This window comes from Schistocerca cancellata, chromosome 4, assembly GCF_023864275.1.
Source record: "Schistocerca cancellata isolate TAMUIC-IGC-003103 chromosome 4, iqSchCanc2.1, whole genome shotgun sequence".
Classification (NCBI taxonomy): Eukaryota; Metazoa; Arthropoda; class Insecta; order Orthoptera; family Acrididae; genus Schistocerca; species Schistocerca cancellata.
The window spans coordinates 720,860,784-720,879,115 of NC_064629.1; the positions used below are offsets into that span (position 1 = coordinate 720,860,784).

At 45.2% G+C, this 18,332-nt stretch overlaps 1 protein-coding gene across 1 annotated transcript in view; it reads right to left on the reverse strand.

Annotated features, from left to right (window-relative positions):
• The window catches only part of LOC126184689 (galanin receptor 2a-like), a 442,192-nt gene that overhangs the window by 152,046 nt on the left and 271,814 nt on the right, over positions 1-18,332 (reverse strand). The window contains exon 2 of the mRNA XM_049927183.1: positions 16,629-16,709. The gene's annotated coding sequence lies outside the window, so the exon portion shown is untranslated. The remainder of the gene's footprint in view (positions 1-16,628; positions 16,710-18,332) is intronic.

Genomic DNA, 18,332 nt, shown 5'->3' on the forward strand with positions numbered 1-18,332 from the left:
CACTGCAGTCCGAAACCGCGGAACTGCTACGGTCGCAGGTTCGAATCCTGCCTCGGGCATGGGTGTGTGTGATGTCCTTAGGTTAGTTAGGTTTAAGTAGTTCTAAGTTCTAGGGGACTTATGACCTAAGATGTTGAGTCCCATAGTGCTCAGAGCCGTTTTTTGAAACGCCCTGACGGTCTGTGATTTCGGACACGAACACAAGCCGCTATGCGGAAGTAAACAAACGCGCGCTCGCTCGCAAGCAGCACAACAGGCGAGAAGCAAACAAGGCGTGCTCGCCTCAAATGGTTCAAATGGCTCTGACCACTATGGGACTTAACATCTGAGGTCATCAGTCCGCTAGAACTTAGAACTACTTAAACCCAACTAACCTAAGGACATCACACACATCCGTACCCGAGGCAGGATTCGCACCTGCGGCCGTAGCGGTCGCGCGGTTCCAGACTGAAGCGCCTAGAACCGCTCGGCCACACCGGCCGGCGTGCTCGACTCACTACTGCGAAAGCAGACTGACCATTAGGTTATCCGAGCATGCTTCAAGATCAAACCCAAACCTCCACATGTCGTCAACCGAGTGTCAACAACCTGCACTCGTCCATTTATTACGTACATTTCGGTACATTGAAGATATTTAAATTGAAAGTCTCTTGCCCGGCGTCGACGGATAAATACGAATTTGTTGTCATTCCATTACACAGCTCTTGGTTGTTCATATTCGGAACTGCAAATACATTTCATGTATTTCATAAGGGCTGTAGTCGCCGCATTGCCTGTTCCTTCGGACAAGCACGCATGTCCGAAGGAACTTTGTATCGTATTTCTACAAACACAAGCACGGTAATATAGTATTTAAACCCGACACCGGGCAAGTGACTTTCAATTAAAATGTCTCACCTGTGCGGGAATATATACACACGTCAAAAAAAGTTCTGTATCACCCCGGTTCCCAGAACTCCTGAAGACAGACATTGACTGTGGGTATTGTATCATAGACACAGTGCCTTTGACTGTTCAGATATGTCACTAAATCCGCCCAAAGATATAAACAACCATGCATGAGCAGCGCCTATTAGACGGAAGCGGTTTGACAGCCGATCAGCTTCAGTCATTCCATCAGGTTGTTCGCTCTGCAAGTAGTTTGTAAGTAACGCTTAACAGGGCTGTTGGCCGGTAACTTTCTACTTTTGTTGGGTCTTTGTTCGGTTTAAGGGTTGCTGTTAGCTTGCTTTTCTTGAATAATCCACCGTGCATCACCTGAAGGGCTCAACTGGATCAACAGATTGGACTTAGAAATCTAAGAACTTGTGTAATATGTAGATAATTTAGCATATACTGTGAACATTCGATTCTGTACATGTATTTTGCTTCTCATTTATTACATTGTATACTCTTAAAATTATGTATTTGATCCAAGCGCTGTATCATCATACGGTAAATAATAAATTCCACCAGGAACGAGGTGCACGGCTCTTGTTGTCTGTAGTTCAACAGTGCCTAGACGGTCAATACCGCGGTTCGATCGCGTACGCATTGTTACTTTGGGCCAGAAAGGGCTCTCAATAAGGGAAGCGTCCAGGCGTCTCGGAGTGAACCAAAGCGATGTTGTTCGGACATGGAGGAGATACAGAGAGACAGGAACTGTCTATGAGATGCCTCGCTCAGGCCACCCAAGGGCTCCTACTGCAGTGGATGACCGCTACCTACGGATTACGGCTCGGAGGAACCCTGACAGCAACGCCACGTCGTGTTACGACCCAAACTGTGCTCAATCGGCTGCATGATGCGTAACTTCACTCCCGACGTCCTTGGCGAGGTACATCTCTGCAACCACGACACCATGCAGCGCGATACAGATCGGCCCAACAACATGCCGAATGGACCGCTCAGGATTGGCATCACGTTCTCTTCAGCGATGAGTGTCGCATATGCCTTCAACCAGAGAGCCGTCGGAGACGTGTTTGGAGACAACCCAGCCAGGATGAACGCCTTAGACACACTGTCCAGCGAGTGCAGCAAGGTGGAGGTTCCCTGCTGTTTTGGGGTTGCTTTATGTGGGGCCGACGTACGCCGCTGGTGATCATGGAAGGCGCCATAACGGCTGTACGATACGTGAATGCCATCCTCTGACCGATAGTGTAACCATATCGGCAGCACACTGGCGAGACATTCGTCTTCATTCGCGCCCTCATCGTGCACATCTTGTGAAAGACTTCAATCAGGATTACGACATCGCTCGACGAGAATGGCAAACATGTTCTCCAGACATTAACCCTATCGAAAATGCCTGACATAGATCGAAAAATGCTGTTGACGGACGACGTGACCCACCAACCACTCTGAGGAATCTACGCTCAATCGCATTTGAGGAGTGGGACAATATGGACAAACCGTGCCTTGATGAACTTGTGAATAGTATGCCACGACGAATACAAGCATGCATCAATGCAAGAGGACGTGCTACTGGGTGTTAGAGGTACTGATGTGTACAGTAATCTGGACCACCACCTCTGAAGGTCTCGCTATATGTTGGTACAACATGCAATGTGTAGTAGTAGTAGTAGTAGTAATAGTAGTAGTAGCTTTATTCATCCGTAGATCTCTTTTTACAAGGATATAGGACACGTGGTTCTCACGAACAATAAAAAGAACGGAAATGATATTTACGTTGATCTCTATCCAATTTTCTGTATAGGTTCAGGACCTCTCGGAATCGAGGTGACGCAAAAATATTTTTATGTGTTTAATGGCTGTACGGGTGCAGATTGTAGACAAATTGCTGACCAGGTACAATAGTTTGTGTCTGGTCGTGAGTAGTGCCTGATGATTGCCGGCATAGTAGCTCAGCGTGTTCAGTCAGAGAGCTGATTCCTTTCTGTAATAATAATAAGTTAACGAGTTAAAAGATCAACGATGGAATTGAACGGGCGTCAGGTGACGTCCGCCACGATCAAATGCTACGAACAACGACGAAGAAAAGAAAATGATAAGCCGGCCGGAGTGGCCGAGTGGTTCTAGGCGCTACAGTCTGGAACCGCGCGACCGCTACGGTCGCAGGTTCGAATCCTGCCTCGGGCATGGATGTATGTGATGTCCCTAGGTTAGTTAGGTTTAAGTAGTTCTAAGTTCTAGGGGACTGATGACCACAGAAATTAAGTCCCATAGTGCTCAGAGCCATTTGAACCATTTTTTGAAAATGATAAGGAGACCGCTCCTGATAATCTGGAATCCGGGTTCGAGTTCCGGTCTCGCACAAATCTTCGTTGTCGTCATCCATTATATAGCTGATTGTTGTCCACATTCGGAATTGCGGATACATTTCATCTAAAAGATGTTCGTGATACTAACATTGAATACTTTTGTCTTCTTGAAACCTTGTGGCGGGAATCAAAGTGAAGTTGCGAGCGATGGAGTCGTAGACAGTATGACATAACTAGCCGAAGTGGTTAAGGTGGCCACTCGCGGCAAGTGGGACATCCGGGTTCGAATCCCTGTCTAGCACAAATTTTCGTGCCCCACCAATACGTAATATATTCATACCTAACATAGATAATGTCAGACACATTCCACAATTGCAAATAAATTTCATAAAATCTGTGATTCTTGAGTTTCTCCCGGCGTATTTGATAATCAAGATATCCACGGCTGTGTTGCCGGTCTATAGTGTCCAACGGCCACGATATTTCGGCGATCATACTTGTCGCCATCATCAGGTGAACTGACGGACTGAGCTCCTGCGAACGTGCCGGCACGGAGATCCGTACGCTATGGCTGCTCAGAGGGAACTGGGTTCGGTCGCGGCGGCGGCCGATTTAAATACCCTCCGCCCGCGGCGCGCACAGACCCCACACGCCAACCCCAGAAGAAGCAGGCAATGCTTAACAAGTAAATCCTGCGCCACATAGCTAATAAGTAGCCATAAGAAGGTGGACGGAGCGGCGCGCTCCCTCCGCCGTTCGCGCCCCGCGCCACGGTCGAGCAAACGTATAGTTGTGACGACCACGGCGGACAGAGCCATTACACCGACGTCATCTCAGACGCCGTCGCAATCTGCTCCACCGCGCGACCGTGGCGCGGGGCGCGGACGGCGGAGGGAGCGCGCCCAGTTCCCTCTGAGCAGCCATAGCGTACGGATCTCCGTGCCGGCACGTTCACAGGAGCTCAGTCCGTCAGTTCACCTGATGATGGCGACATGTATGATCGCCGAAATATTGTGCCCGTTGGACACTATAGACCGGCAGCACACCCGTGGATATTTTGATTTCATAAAATCTATTTACCTTCCTCAGTCTGTAACAACATTTCGTATTTCAGCAACATATAGTACGTGTAACGTAACAGCGCTACATTTACCTATTTGTTGCATGTTTTCTCATCATATTTTAATACTGATTATGTTTCGTATACATTGTCTGAGAAAGCACTGATTAACTGTTGATACTTCCGTAATGTGTGCATAATAAAAAAAGGTTCAAATGGCTCTGAGCACTATGGGACTTGACATCTGAGATCATCAGTCCCCTAGAACTTAGAACTACTTAAACCTCACTAACCTAAGGACATCAGACACATCCATGCCCGAGGCAGGATTTGAACCTGCGACCGTAACGGTCGTGCGGCTCCAGACTGAAGCGCCTAGAACCGATCGGCCACAAGGCCGGCGTGTGCATAATGATTTTCTTTATCTAAAAGTAAAATTCGCATAGTAAATGATGGTATCCCAAAGGGTTCTGTTTTAGTCACACTTCTTTTTAGTCTGAATACATGGGACCATCAAGTAACAAATTCAAGGAAATTTATTTATACTGAAGATATTTTTTTGATCGCTCAGAATCAAAGCTGAAGAAAGACTAATATTAGACTTGAAGATACTGCATCAGTGCTGCAAAAACAATTCTCTCCGACCGAATCCTCAACAGACTGTTTTATCAACTTACAACTACAAAATAAACAAGAAAACTACGAACCTATCACCGCCTTAAGAAATCGGACTCTGCGGTATCGAAACACTCCAAAATACCAAGCATGATCCGGACAGATCAATGACAATATCCACCTCGGGAATGTGGCAGCTAAAATCAATACCTAGATCAATATACTTCAGAACTGAACAGGTACAACCTGGGTGCCATTGCGAGAGTCCTCAGATTATCAGTTTTAGCTTTTTGGTACTCAGGCGCAGAATACTGCTGTTCTGCCTGGCTAAACAGTACTCACATTGAAATAATTGAGACACAGTTCGGTTCAGTGATGCGGCTCATAACGGGGTGTATCATCCAATAAATAGGCACTGGCTAACGACTCTTAGTAATTTTTCACCACGATCCATAAGAAATCGCAGTACTTGCTGAACTGTGGATAAGAATAAAGAAACAATCCAGAATTACACAGTCATTCATAAATTTCATTATCGGGACACCGGCAATTGAGATATAGAAAACCATCGTGGCACGCAGCTGTCATTCTGCAGAAGTTACTTCAACATGAAAGATGCCTAGAACAATCACCGGCAGTAGTAAACTTTCTTGATGCATCACCAGCTAATTAAAACTCCTTGGGAACGACCAGCAGGTTCTCATCTACCCCGACGACACGAGTGCATATACGTAGATTCGGATCAGAACTGATCGGGCAGATATGGAGCATTGCTGCACCAATGGGAAGGGAAGACCTCACCTCAGTGTGGCTACGAGATAGAGCAGCAAAACATCTTGCGGTGAGAGACGCATTTCGACCCATATAAACTGTTCATCTTCGTACGCTTTTGCTCGTTCGTGATACAAAGGAAACTTACATTTAATCGTTACATGGTGATAGGAAAACGCCCTGACGGTCGGTGATTTCGGACACGAAGACAAGCCGCTATGCGGAAGTAAACAAACGTGCGCTCGCTCGCAAGCAGCACAACAGACGAGAAGCGCACAAGGTGTGCTCACCTCACCACTGCGAAAGCAGACTGACCATTAGGTAATCCGAGCACGCTTCGTGATCAAACCCAAACTTCTACATGTCGGCAGCCGAGTGTCAACAACCTGCACTCGTTCATTTATAACGTACATTTACGTACAGGGAAGATATTTAAATTGAAAATCTCTTGCCCGGTGTCGGCGGATAAATACGAATTTGTTGTCATTTCATTACACAGCTCTTGATTGTTCATATTCGCAACTGCATATATTTCATGTCCGAAGCACGGCAATATAGTGTTTACACCCGACATCGGGCAAGTCACTTTCAATTACAATGTCTCCCCTGTGCGGGAATATATACACACGTCAAAAAAAGTTTTGTATCACTCAGGTTCCCAGAACTCCTGAAGATAGACGTTGGCTGTGGATATTGTATCATAGACACAGTCCGTTTGACGGTTCAGGGAAGTCAGTAAACCAGCCCAAAGATATAAAAAACCATGCATGAGCAGCGCCTATTAGACGGAAGGGGTCCGACTGCCGATCAGTTCCAGTCATTCTAACAGGAAGGAGATACACGTCTCGTGTTGTCTGTAGTTCAACCATGCCTTTTATTTTTTTATTTTTTTCACAGTAAATACCGCGATTAGATCGCGTCCGCATTGTTACTTTGTGCCAGGAAGAGCTCTCAAAAAGGGAAGTGTCCAGGCGTCTCGGAGTGAACCAAAGCGATGTTGTCCGGACATGGAGGAGATACAGAGAGACAGTAACTGACGATGACAGGACTCGCTCAGGCCGCCCAAGGGCTACTACTGCAGTGGATGACCGCTACCTACGGATTATGGCTCGGAGGAACCCTGACAGCAACGCCACCATGTTGAATAATACTTTTTGCGCAGCACAGGACGTCTTGTTACGACTCAGACTGAGGCGCAATAGGCTGCATGATGCGCAACCTCGCTCCCGACGTCCATGGCGTGGTCCATCTTTGCAACCACGACACCATGGAGCGCGGTACAGGCGGGCCCAACAACATACCGAATGGACCGCTCAGGATTGGCATCACGTTCTCTTCACCGATGAGTGTCGCACATGCCTTCAACCAGACAATCGTCGGAGACGTGTTTGAAGGCAACCCGGTCAGGCTGAACGCCTTAGACACACTGTCCAGCGAGTGCTGCAAGGTGGAGTTGCAATGTACATCACATAACATTTGACTGTTAAATCAGAGCTTTGAAGGAAAAATGGAAGTCCTCCATAGTATGTCCAAAGGAGCTTATGACGGGATTTCAATCCTTAAAATAGGGCTATGAACCCATTTTGAACTTGAGATCGTGTATATTTGTGTAGAAATGTATACCGGTATATTTGTTTTAAAAAGTTGTGTAGACTTTTTCTCTGACATCATACGATAAATAAATAAATCGAAGCAATATTGTAAATCAAATTGTTTACGTTATTAATATTTGCAAATATGTCTGTAAGTAATTGATATCTCCCTAAGGGAATGATATACCAAATTTCTGAACGTAGTCTTCAGCCACAAAAGAATGGACGTACTACATCTCTTAGTTTGATGCCTTTTCCTGGTGTTGAAGCGCAACACGCAAATAGACTTGCAATCAGTCAGCAGTGCAGTCGACGGCTGGTGTGCATAACGAGCACTAATTTTAGTGCAGTAAACGTTACTGCACCATGATGGATGGAGACGTTGGTTTGGTATATTTGCTGTAATAAGTCCCTTAGTTATATAATCGTTTCGGATGCAAAATTTTTTGTGGCTAAATAAATGCTGAAGTTGCCCGCATCACAAGTCCAGCAAGCGCTATGGTTAAGAAATGATGTATGGCGAATCGTAGCTACACCACTGAGACGTGAAGATACTATAATGCATTAAATGCTCACTGCTTACACGTTTTTGCCTTAGTCCAAACTCAAGAACGTTTTTTTTTACTTCATTAGAAATGTAACAGGATATTGAATTTTATTACTGAAAGTTGTCGCTATTTGTTTATGAGCAATACACGAGCATGTTTAGTAATAATATCGTGTTACTATTACTTTTAAAAATATCATTTCTTTCGTTCTATATTATTTTCTAAAATTATATTGTTAATTGGAGAGTAATCATGTACAGTTCAGATATTTGTGCAGTAACGTTTATGTTACATAACAGCCATATTATCCCAGTGGCTTCACGATGTAGTAAAGATGGTTAGATAATTTCGTATTGCAAATGGTTGTTACTGTTACTACTAGAGTAACAGAAAAAGTCGCAGTTTAGAGAGAAGTAAAAGTTTTAAATGGTTGAAATGGCTCTGAGCACTATGGGACTAACCGCTCCGGTCGCAGGTTCGAATCCTGCCTCGGGCATGGATATGTGTGCTGTCCTTAGGTTAGTTAGGTTTAAGTAGTTCTAAGTTTTAGGGGACTGATGACCTCAGATGTTAAGTCCCATAGTGCTCAGAGCTATTTGAACCTTTTGAACTATGGGACCTATCAGCTGAGGTCATCAGTCCCCTAGAACTTAGAACTACTTAAACCTAACTAACCTAAGGACATCACACACATCCATGCCCGAGGCAGGATTCGAACCTGCGACCATAGCGGTCGCTCGGTTCCAGACTGAAGCGCCTAGAACCGCTCGACCACACCGGCCGGCTTAAAAGTTTTACTTCTTCTTCTTCTTGTAAATTAGTCTTGCATCGTCGTAGGGTCTGCATGGTTATTTACGGATTTGGCATGGTCCATTTAAGGCGTCGCCAGATGGCCTTTCTATCCCCACCATGTTACCCCCGTAACTTCCTGTGTGTAGTGTTATTCATGAGCGAAAGGTTTTCTAAATGTTTGCGAATCGTGTAACTGAGGCGGGACTAGGGTACCAGCGCTGTGTTCACCTAGCAATATTTGGGAACCCGCCCGAAACCAACATCCAGTATGGCCGGCACACCCACCCTCGTCGCTAATCTGCGGCTGCTATGCGGGGCCGGCGCACCTCCCCGTCCCGGAAGCGGCGCTTTAACTCTCCCATATACCCGGGCGTGTCGCAAGTAGAAGGTTTATTTATGGCTTGAATGGTCGCTTTGCTAAAGTTCGTGGTTAATTCACTACTAAGGTTTCGAAAGAGTAACATAAAACTATCAAATTTACTATAGCTCACATTTCTCTTTGAATAATGTAGTCATATTGGTTGTAACTATGACTAAAAAAAACTGGGCGTGACTGATTCATTTTTTTCACTAAAGTCAAGTAGCAAATCTTCATGATAGATTATGTTAATGAATTTGAGTAAAGGACTGGGGACAGAATTCTTTAGCAAATAGAAAAGGCACAAAGTAAGATTGTATTGATTTTCGTCCCAGTATTGAATACAAGCAGTGTGGTCACTGTGGTTTAGTGTATGAAATAGTATAATTTGAATAATGACTAACAAGGAAAACTCCCCATCGCAACCCCCTCAGATTTAGTGGTAAGGTGGCCCAGTGGATATCCCGTCAAAAACTGAATATAGATCAAGCATGAAAATAGAAAGAAGAAGCAAAATAGAAACAGTGATCGGTCCAGGCTCAAGATATGCGTCACGAGCGACGGAAAAGAACTACGCCGCCGTAGTGGTGTGATCACGCCAGTGCACAGCGAAGTGGGTTCCCCGTGTTAAAATCTCTCGCGTGCCCCATTATTTTTCTGTTTCACAAAATTATGAACTTCCCGTCCGGTAATTGACGTGTCTGTTGTCCTTCTGTAGTCTTGGCAGTTGCCATACTCTACATTGGTTATAGAATAAGAGTCATGCGGTAAGAATATAATATCGTCGCAAGTAAAGCCCGCATCTCGTGGTCGTGCGGTAGCGTTCTCGCTTCCCACGCCCGGGTTCCCGGGTTCGATTCCCGGCGGGGTCAGGGATTTTCTCTGCCTAGTGATGGCTGGGTGTTGTGTGCTGTCCTTAGGTTAGTTAGGTTTAAGTAGTTCTAAGTTCTAGGGGACTTATGACCACAGCAGTTGAGTCCCATAGTGCCCAGAGCCATTTGAACCATCGTCGCAAGTAAATGTGATGAATAGTGAGGGCAGGCGAAATCCAGTATGGACCTCTCACGGAAACGAAAACAACAAAGTAAACGGGTGTGAACTACGTGTCAACATAGGAATTCAAGAGACAAAACATCCAAAAATGGAACGCAACCGTCAAAACTGTGTACTTGTATAGAAGAAATAGGTATTTACGTCCGGAGGTCCATTCCTTACACTTTGCTGTTGCAAACGGACGTTACATCATGACACAGACATATATTTGAACACAGCGAACAGACACGTCAATGACCAGACGGACAGTTCATAATTTTGTGAAAAAAAAGGGTGAGACATGTGGGGGGTTTGAACAGAGATCTCTCCACTCGCCGTCCAACACCGTGACCACAGAACCTTGATGTCGAGGCTATTGGAGTTCGCTCGATATTGAACATCGTAAACTAGGACCGTTTACTGTTTCTATTTTTCTTCTTTTTTCACAGTTCAGTACACCTTCTTCCTGTTTCCATGCTTGATCTGTGTTCAGTGTTTGACAGGCTATCCACTGAGCCATCTTACCGCTAAATCTGACGGGTGTGCGATGGGGAGTTTCCCCTGTAAGGTAAGCAGTGCGTTGTTTATTCTTAAAAATGATTCAAATGGCTCTGAGCACTATGGGACTTAACATCTGTGGTCATCAGTCCCCTAGAAGTTAGAACTACTTAAACCTAACTAACCTAAGGACATCACACACATCCATGCCGGAGGCAGGATTCGAACCTGCGACTGTAGCGGTCACGCGGTTCCAGACCGAAGCGCCTAGAACCGCACGGCCACACCGGCCGGCGTATTCTTAAATACAACACAATTTTTTTACAGAGCTAACACGTGGTGTGGGGTTACGTGAGTGAAGCTAGATCACGCTGGTGCAAAGACTGGACGCAACACTCGGCAGTTATGGTTTCGGTCTACAACCAATACAGTTAATAAATGTAAAGCTGAAACTAAATTAACGTAAAGTAAAATGGGTCGCATCACATATTCTCCCCTTAACAGAGCACTCTGGTTGCTTTGGACTGCTGTAGATAATGTGGAGCTCGTATCAGTCAGTCATGTCACATTCCACCGCTGACGTAAGTCAGATGATGACCTTGTGCTAAGCTGTTGTATGGAAACAACGCACTAAGATGGGTCGACTTGGAGAGGTAAAGGAATGGGAGAAAAAAAGTTATTGGTTTTGGACGTGAAAACCACACCATGAATGAAGTTGCCCGATTTGTTGGTATATCAACATGGACCCTCCAATGTGTTTACAACAAATGGTATGCTACTCACAGCCATGTAACAAGGCGTAAGAACAGTGGTCGTAAAAAAATCGTAATCGTCAGGGATAGGAGACAGCTACTGCAGCTAAAAGTGAATGCAGATTCATCTCAACCAATATCCGAGCGAACTTCTCGAAAAGAATATCAATGGATATTTGGAGTTGGTTACTTCGCAAAAGGCCTTTGTTCATAGTGAGACGTAAAGCTTCTGTTCTTCATTACGCCGAACGACACAGAAACTGACAGCAATCATGTAGTGTGGTCCGAAGAGTCATGATTTTGCTGCTTTTCAAATTATGCAATGCGTCGAGTGCGTCGGCGGCCCACTGAGGCGTTTAACCTGCACTATGTGGAGGGTGTGGTTCACGCCAGTGGTGGTTCAGTGATGTTTTGGAGGAATTTTTTGTATCTTGATTTTGAGCCCACTCATTGACGTTACCGTGAACACAAACTAGGGAGTTTATTACAAGATTGATGATGACCAGCTGTTGCCATGTTTCTACTCCTTCACGATGAGTATGCTATGGACACTGTCGTCATCCAAGACGACAACAGCCTTGTACACAGGGATCCAAATATACGTCCACAGGGCAGAATGCATGCGTTCGTGGTTTGACCAATACTCACGCAGTCTCTTGCACCTCGACTGGCTCCCTAAATTATCCGATCTTAAGCCCATGGAAAATGTCTGGGACTATTTGTAACAGGGGTTGAAACGTAGCAATCAAATTCGCCGAAATTTGGTAATTCTACCGAGTCTTATCATCAATCAGTGGTTTTATCTGCATTTGACATACCTGAAGAAAATTGTGGACTCTCTTCCTCGCCGAATTCAAGCATTTGTTAAGGCCCGAGGCTCTATTACACAGTATAAACTTGATTTCAGCTCGGGGTAACTAATTTCTTGTACTGAATATATAATGTTCTCGGGTTTCCAACTACGTCAATTGCTTAAAACTACAAGAGCTTTCGGCCAAGCACTCCTTGGCCATTGTCAAGTGGTATGACTGTCAGTGGGCTGTTGGTGCGTCCTTATATACGCTAGCTGCCGGCTGTGACGTCACTGGTTCCCGTGTCATTGCCATATATGGGCATGTTTTGAGTCTGCGTTGGATGTGCCCTTTTCAACCGCGCGATCGCTGGATCCCACACAGCGCTGAGCTGCAAGCCAACGTCTCCATTCAGGGTGCTTGCAGTAATTTTTATTTCAATAGCTTCCGTTATTAAACCGTCCCAGAAGCCGTTAGTGCGAGTCACGACAGAGGTATCGTCAAATTTTATGCGGTGGCCGTTTTCTGACGCATACTCAGTTAACGCAGATTTCTCTGGATAGCGTAGGCGGTAATACCTCTCATGTTCTTTCCTGCGTTGTTTCTACAGTGCGCACTGTTTGTCCGATGTACTTCTGGCCACACTCACAAGGTATTTCGTAGACTCCAGGTGTTCTGACACCTACTGCGTCTTCAACTGGTCTCAGTAATTAACTAGGGAAGATTAGTATAAATGTACACATCTCCTCCAGTCCGTCTCTGGTTGGCTGCCATTTATGGTTGTAGCTTCGCAATGGTCCATTTCCGATCTATGACTATTTGCAAAATTTTCTCAGTTCAACGATACGTACTCTATTCCGACTGCATTATCAGTTTGTTTTTACCTACTCTCTAGAAACTGAGGGATTTCGTCTTCCGGATCTAGAAATTTCTCGTTAGTTTCAGTGGGGAGGCTATCTTGCTATGAGGGAACATTTTAGAGATATCACTTATATTTTTGTCACTTATAAACAGTTGATCTTATTTTCCTGTGTCCAGTGACATCGACTACAAGGGCTCTTAAGAAGCAGTACTCATGTTCACGGTAGGGTCTTATCCGCTCTTCTTTGGCCAAGGAGTGCAGGAAGAACCGTCGCCAATAGAACACATATAACGGGTATCAACGTTCGGCCTGAGACGACAGTCTAAAAATTTCCTCGAATCTTTTACTTGGAGTTTAGAGAAGTTTCCTTCTGTCTAAGGTAAGGCTCATGTAACAATACACTGAAGCGTCAAAGAAACTGGTATAGGCATGCGTATTCAAATACAGAGATAGGTAAACAGGCAGAATACGGCTCTGCGGTCGCCAACGCCTATATTAGACAACAAGTGCCTGGTGCAGTTGTTAGATCGGTTACTGCTGCTACAATGGCAGGTTCTCAAGATTTAAGTGATTTATTATAGTCGGCGCACGAGGTAGCGATGAAATGGGGATTTTCTCGTACTACCATTTCAAGTGTGTACCGCGAATATCAGAAATCCGGTGAAACATCAAATCTCCGACATCGCTGCGGCCGGAAAAATATCCCGCAAGAACGGAACCAACGACGACTGAACAGAATCGTTCAACGTGACAGAAGTGCAAGCCTTCCGCAGATTGCTGCATATTTCACTGCCGGGCCATTAACAACCATTCGACGAAACATCATGGATACGGGCTTTCGGAGCCGAAGGCCCACTCGTGTACCCATGATGGCTGCACGACACAAAGATTTACGCCTAGCCTGGACCCGTCAACACCGACATTGGACTGTTCATGACTGGAACTATGTTGCCTGGTTGGACGATTCTCGTTTCAAATTGTATCGAGCGGATGGAAGTGTACGGGTATGGAGGCAGCTCATGAATCCATGGACACAGCATGTCAGCAGTGGACTGTTCAAGTTGGTGGAGGCTCTGTAATGGTGTGGGGCGTGTGCAGTTGGAGTGATATGGGACCGCTTATACATCTAGATACGACACATACGTAAACATCCTGTCTGATCAACTGCATCATATCCATGTCCATAGTGCATTCCGACGGACTCGGGCAATTCCAACAGGACAATGTGACATCCCACACGTCCAGAATTGCTACAGAGTGGCTCCAGGTACACTCTTCCGAGTTTAAACTCTCCCGTTGGCCACCAAACTCTCCAGACATGAACATTATTGAGTATATCTGGGATGCCTTGCACGTGTTATTCAGAAGAGATGTCCACCCCCTCGTAATCTTACGGATTTATGGACAGCCCTGCAGGATTCTTAGTGTCAGTTCCTCCAGCACTACTTCAGACATTAGTCAAGGCCATACCACGTCGTGTTGCGACATTTCTGCGTGCTCGCGGAGGCCCTACGCGATATTAGGCAGGTGTACCAGTTTCTTTGGCTCTTCAGTGTGTGTTACACATGATAACCCCCGTACCTTCCCCTAAATGAATATTTGCAGCTGTTATACCATCCCATTCTAGAGCGGAGAATTCATTGTGTAGTGCACAGCTGCACGATTGCTTAAGATACGTTTGCTCTCTCATACATACATTCCTTCTATAGAAAAACTTTTCGCATCCTGATATCCATTATTTGCATTCGTGTTAAAAATAGCCCCATTTGTGTAGGCCCTGTGCGTGACTCGAATTGTTGTTCTAATGAGTCTTGTCTGTAGAGGAGCGATTAGAGAAGAAACTTATGTTTTTGAGGAAACTGCGAGAGCGATAGTTTTGATGTTTATCGTGACTGTGGTACTTCCCCGCCATTGATTCCTACTGAAAATGTGAAATCTGGAAAAATAAATCATTATAAATGGACTAAAGATTTCATAAATTGTATAATGACCGGTAACAATAAAAATATATGCGCTTATGCACGTTACATCTCAACTGCGAATAGTTTCGGATTGGTAGCATCTACTACGAGGGGGAGTCCAATGAAAACCGAACACCATTCACAACATATCCATGGAATGTTTCCATTCAGAAGTAAACACCATACGCGGTAAGACATTCATCTCACTGGGAGACTACACGATCAATTCCTGATTCGTAGCCGGCCGTTGTGACCGAGCGGTTCTAGGCGCTTCAGTCCGGAACCGCGTGACCGCTATGGTAGCAGGTTCGATTTCAAAATGGCTCTGAGCACTATGGGACTTAACTTCTAAGGTCATCAGTCTCCTAGAACTTAGAACTACTTAAACCTAAGTAACCTAAGGACATCACACACATCCATGCCCGAGGCAGAATTCGAACCTGCGACGGTAGCGGTCGCACGGTTCCAGACTGTAGCGCCTAGAACCGCACGGCCACCCCGGCCGGCCGCAGGTTCGAATCCTGCCTCGGGCATGGATGTGTGTGATGTCCTTAGGTTGGTTCGGTTTAAGTAGCTCTAAGTTCTAGGGGACTGATGACCTCAGATGTTAAGTCCCATAGTGCTCAGAGCCATTTGAACCATTTTGAACCCGATTCGTAGAAGGATCTGGGATGTACGGAGGATGCTGCAGTGTTCCTCAAACAAATCGCTGAAGCGTAGTCTTCGTCCGGTTGACAATGTGGGGGGGGGGGGGGGGGGGGGGGCGCTATCGCGCAACGGGATGATTCGTCCGACAGAATTCTTTTGACATTATGGCACGTCGCAGTTTCTGCAAGGCGCCTTCGTAGCGCTGTTTGTTGATTGTAGTTCCATGATCGAGGAACTTGACGAGTAGAGAGCCCGCGAAGTCGAAGAAGAGGGTCACCATGACCTTATCGGAACTTGTGTGAAGAGCTTTGGATTTCTTTAGCGGGGAAGATGTGGGATGTTTCCGCTATTGGCACTGTCGTTTGCTCTCTGACTATCGGTATACGGTCGCACGGAATTATCCTGTTGCATGATAACGACCGTCCTCACACTGTCAATCGGACGAAGGCTGCGGTTGAGCGATTTGGTTGGGAAACACTGAAAGATCTTCTGTATAGTCTGTATCTTTCACCGTGTGATTTTTACAACTTTGGTGACCTGAAGAAAGACATGCGTGGACGTCGGTTTCAGTTAAACGAGGAATTGCAAGAGTGGGTGCGATTGTGGATCCGTTAGTGGCCGTCCGCCTTCAGGAGAACAGGAATTGTTCGTCTCGTCTCGCAGTGGGATAAATGACTTAGCGCGTGTGGTGATTACTTTTGGATGGAACCATTCCATGGTCCTGTTGTGGCGGCTATTCGAGTTTCATTTGACTGCCCATTATATTATCTTAGGCAAATGTATGGGTACCGAAGGAAGATGAAGGATTAACGTCCAGTCAACAACGTGTCTTGGAGAGTGAACAGAAGCTTGTATTCGTCAATGATGGGGAACGAAATCGGTTGTGGTGCTTTTAAAGGAACCAGTCCGGCATTCACCTTAACTGTTTGAGGGAAAGCATAGAAAACCTGAGTCTGGGGGTCTAGAATGGGATTTGATCTCCGCTCCCCCGCGTTATAAGTCCAATATGCTAATATGTTCTGTTAGTTAGCGGGGTGGATAGGGTATCCCGCCACCTGGTTGAGCGCCTAGAGATAATGTAGCGATACTCAAAATATTAGCATGAGTGAATTATCAACGCGAGTAATACTGTAACGACATGCACGTACCCAGGTCTGGCAGTGATCTTGTTCTCGTCCTACAGTAAACGTAAGCGTTCAACTGTCTTCTTTATGTTTCTGCCACAGAATCTGGAAAAGAAATAAAACAAAGCATTAGTTTATATGTCACAATGAAATTGAACGAAATTTTATGTTAAGTGTTAGATGACATGTTTCATGCTTATTTACAGACTGCTGTCACTCCTACTGACCTTCTCCGAGCTCTTGTAAAAAGAGTGCCCTTTATGACGTGACAACAAATGACATCATCTATTGATTCTAGGACAGTACATATCACTTATTTCACTATTTCTGTACTCCTAACTTTCTGTCGAATACACAATAAACTTTCTGGATGGTGGAAGAAGCGCAAGCATTATGTTTTGCATTAAAGTCCGATTTCTCTGGATTGAAGTAACGACCAATCGTGTCATCTCTTATAGTTGGGTTGAACAACTTTAACTGCTACGCGGATGAAATGATACGTGTGACTGGAATATGTGATACAGTGAGTGTTTGTCATACAGTGGAGATGATCATGTGACCGTGAAAATCAAAGTTAATAAAAAATGAATTTGGAATGACTGCAGATTCAACATAGTCCATCATTTTAGTATCGTAATTTGACATCAGAGATAGCGAGAATGCGTAGGCAGCATAGCTATAACTGGCATCGTAGTTTTGCTTAAAATAAGCTCAAGTTTTCAGTTCCACGATCCTAAAATGGTTCAAATGGCTCTGAGCACTATGGGACTCAACTTCTGAGGTCATTAGTCCCCTAGAACTTAGAACTAGTTAAACCTAACTAACCTAACATCCATGCCCGAGGCAGGATTCGAACCTGCGACCGTAGCGGTCTTGCGGTTCCAGACTGCAGCGCCTTTAACCGCACGGCCACTTCGGCCGGCTCCACGATCCTAGGGCAGGGGATATTCAAGTAGATAACTCCAGCTACTTAGCTCCGACTGTTTCGGGGTTACCAAGGGAGGGAAAAGCTTTAGAAAAACAGCATGTGACGAGATAATTTTTTTGAAGCCGGATCCATCAGAATACAATTGTGTAGAAGAAAGTAGAACCTTCTGTGTGGCTTCAAACCGGATCACTGAAACAATGGAAGTAGTACGTGTCATACACAAACACGGCACTATTTTTGACTTGAGGTATTACTACGGATCCGACTCACCAAGGAATGCATCATTATATTGTATATTCCCATTTTTAAGTACAGACCCATCTATTCAATCAACTATATTTGGGTTTCCCCTCCCCAAACCTCCACCCCCTGTCAGACTACTATTTCACACTCCCTGTTCCTGCTTTCGAATTCCGCTAGTCTCTTGCTCACCCACTGATGGTGTAAGAACAACGGAGCAACCCTAAACCCATTGTCGGTGCAATACTATGCCTTTCGTCTAACGTACCTCCCGACACAGTCGACAAGAGTAATTCAAAATGCACAGAATGAATAAGCTCCAAAGCGCTGACGAAATTCCAGTAAGTATTTAAAATGTGTCGGTGCGTAAGGAACCCTTTTCATAGCTTATATTTACCTCTAATCTCTCGCTCAACGAAAGAACACAGTAGACGCTATTTATAAGACGCACAAAAGAATAGATGCTTTAAATTCCACACGTAGGACTCCGGTTATGTCTTTGGCGGCATACCAGAAAATATTTCAAACTTCAACATAATTTACCTTAGGTGCTGAGTCGT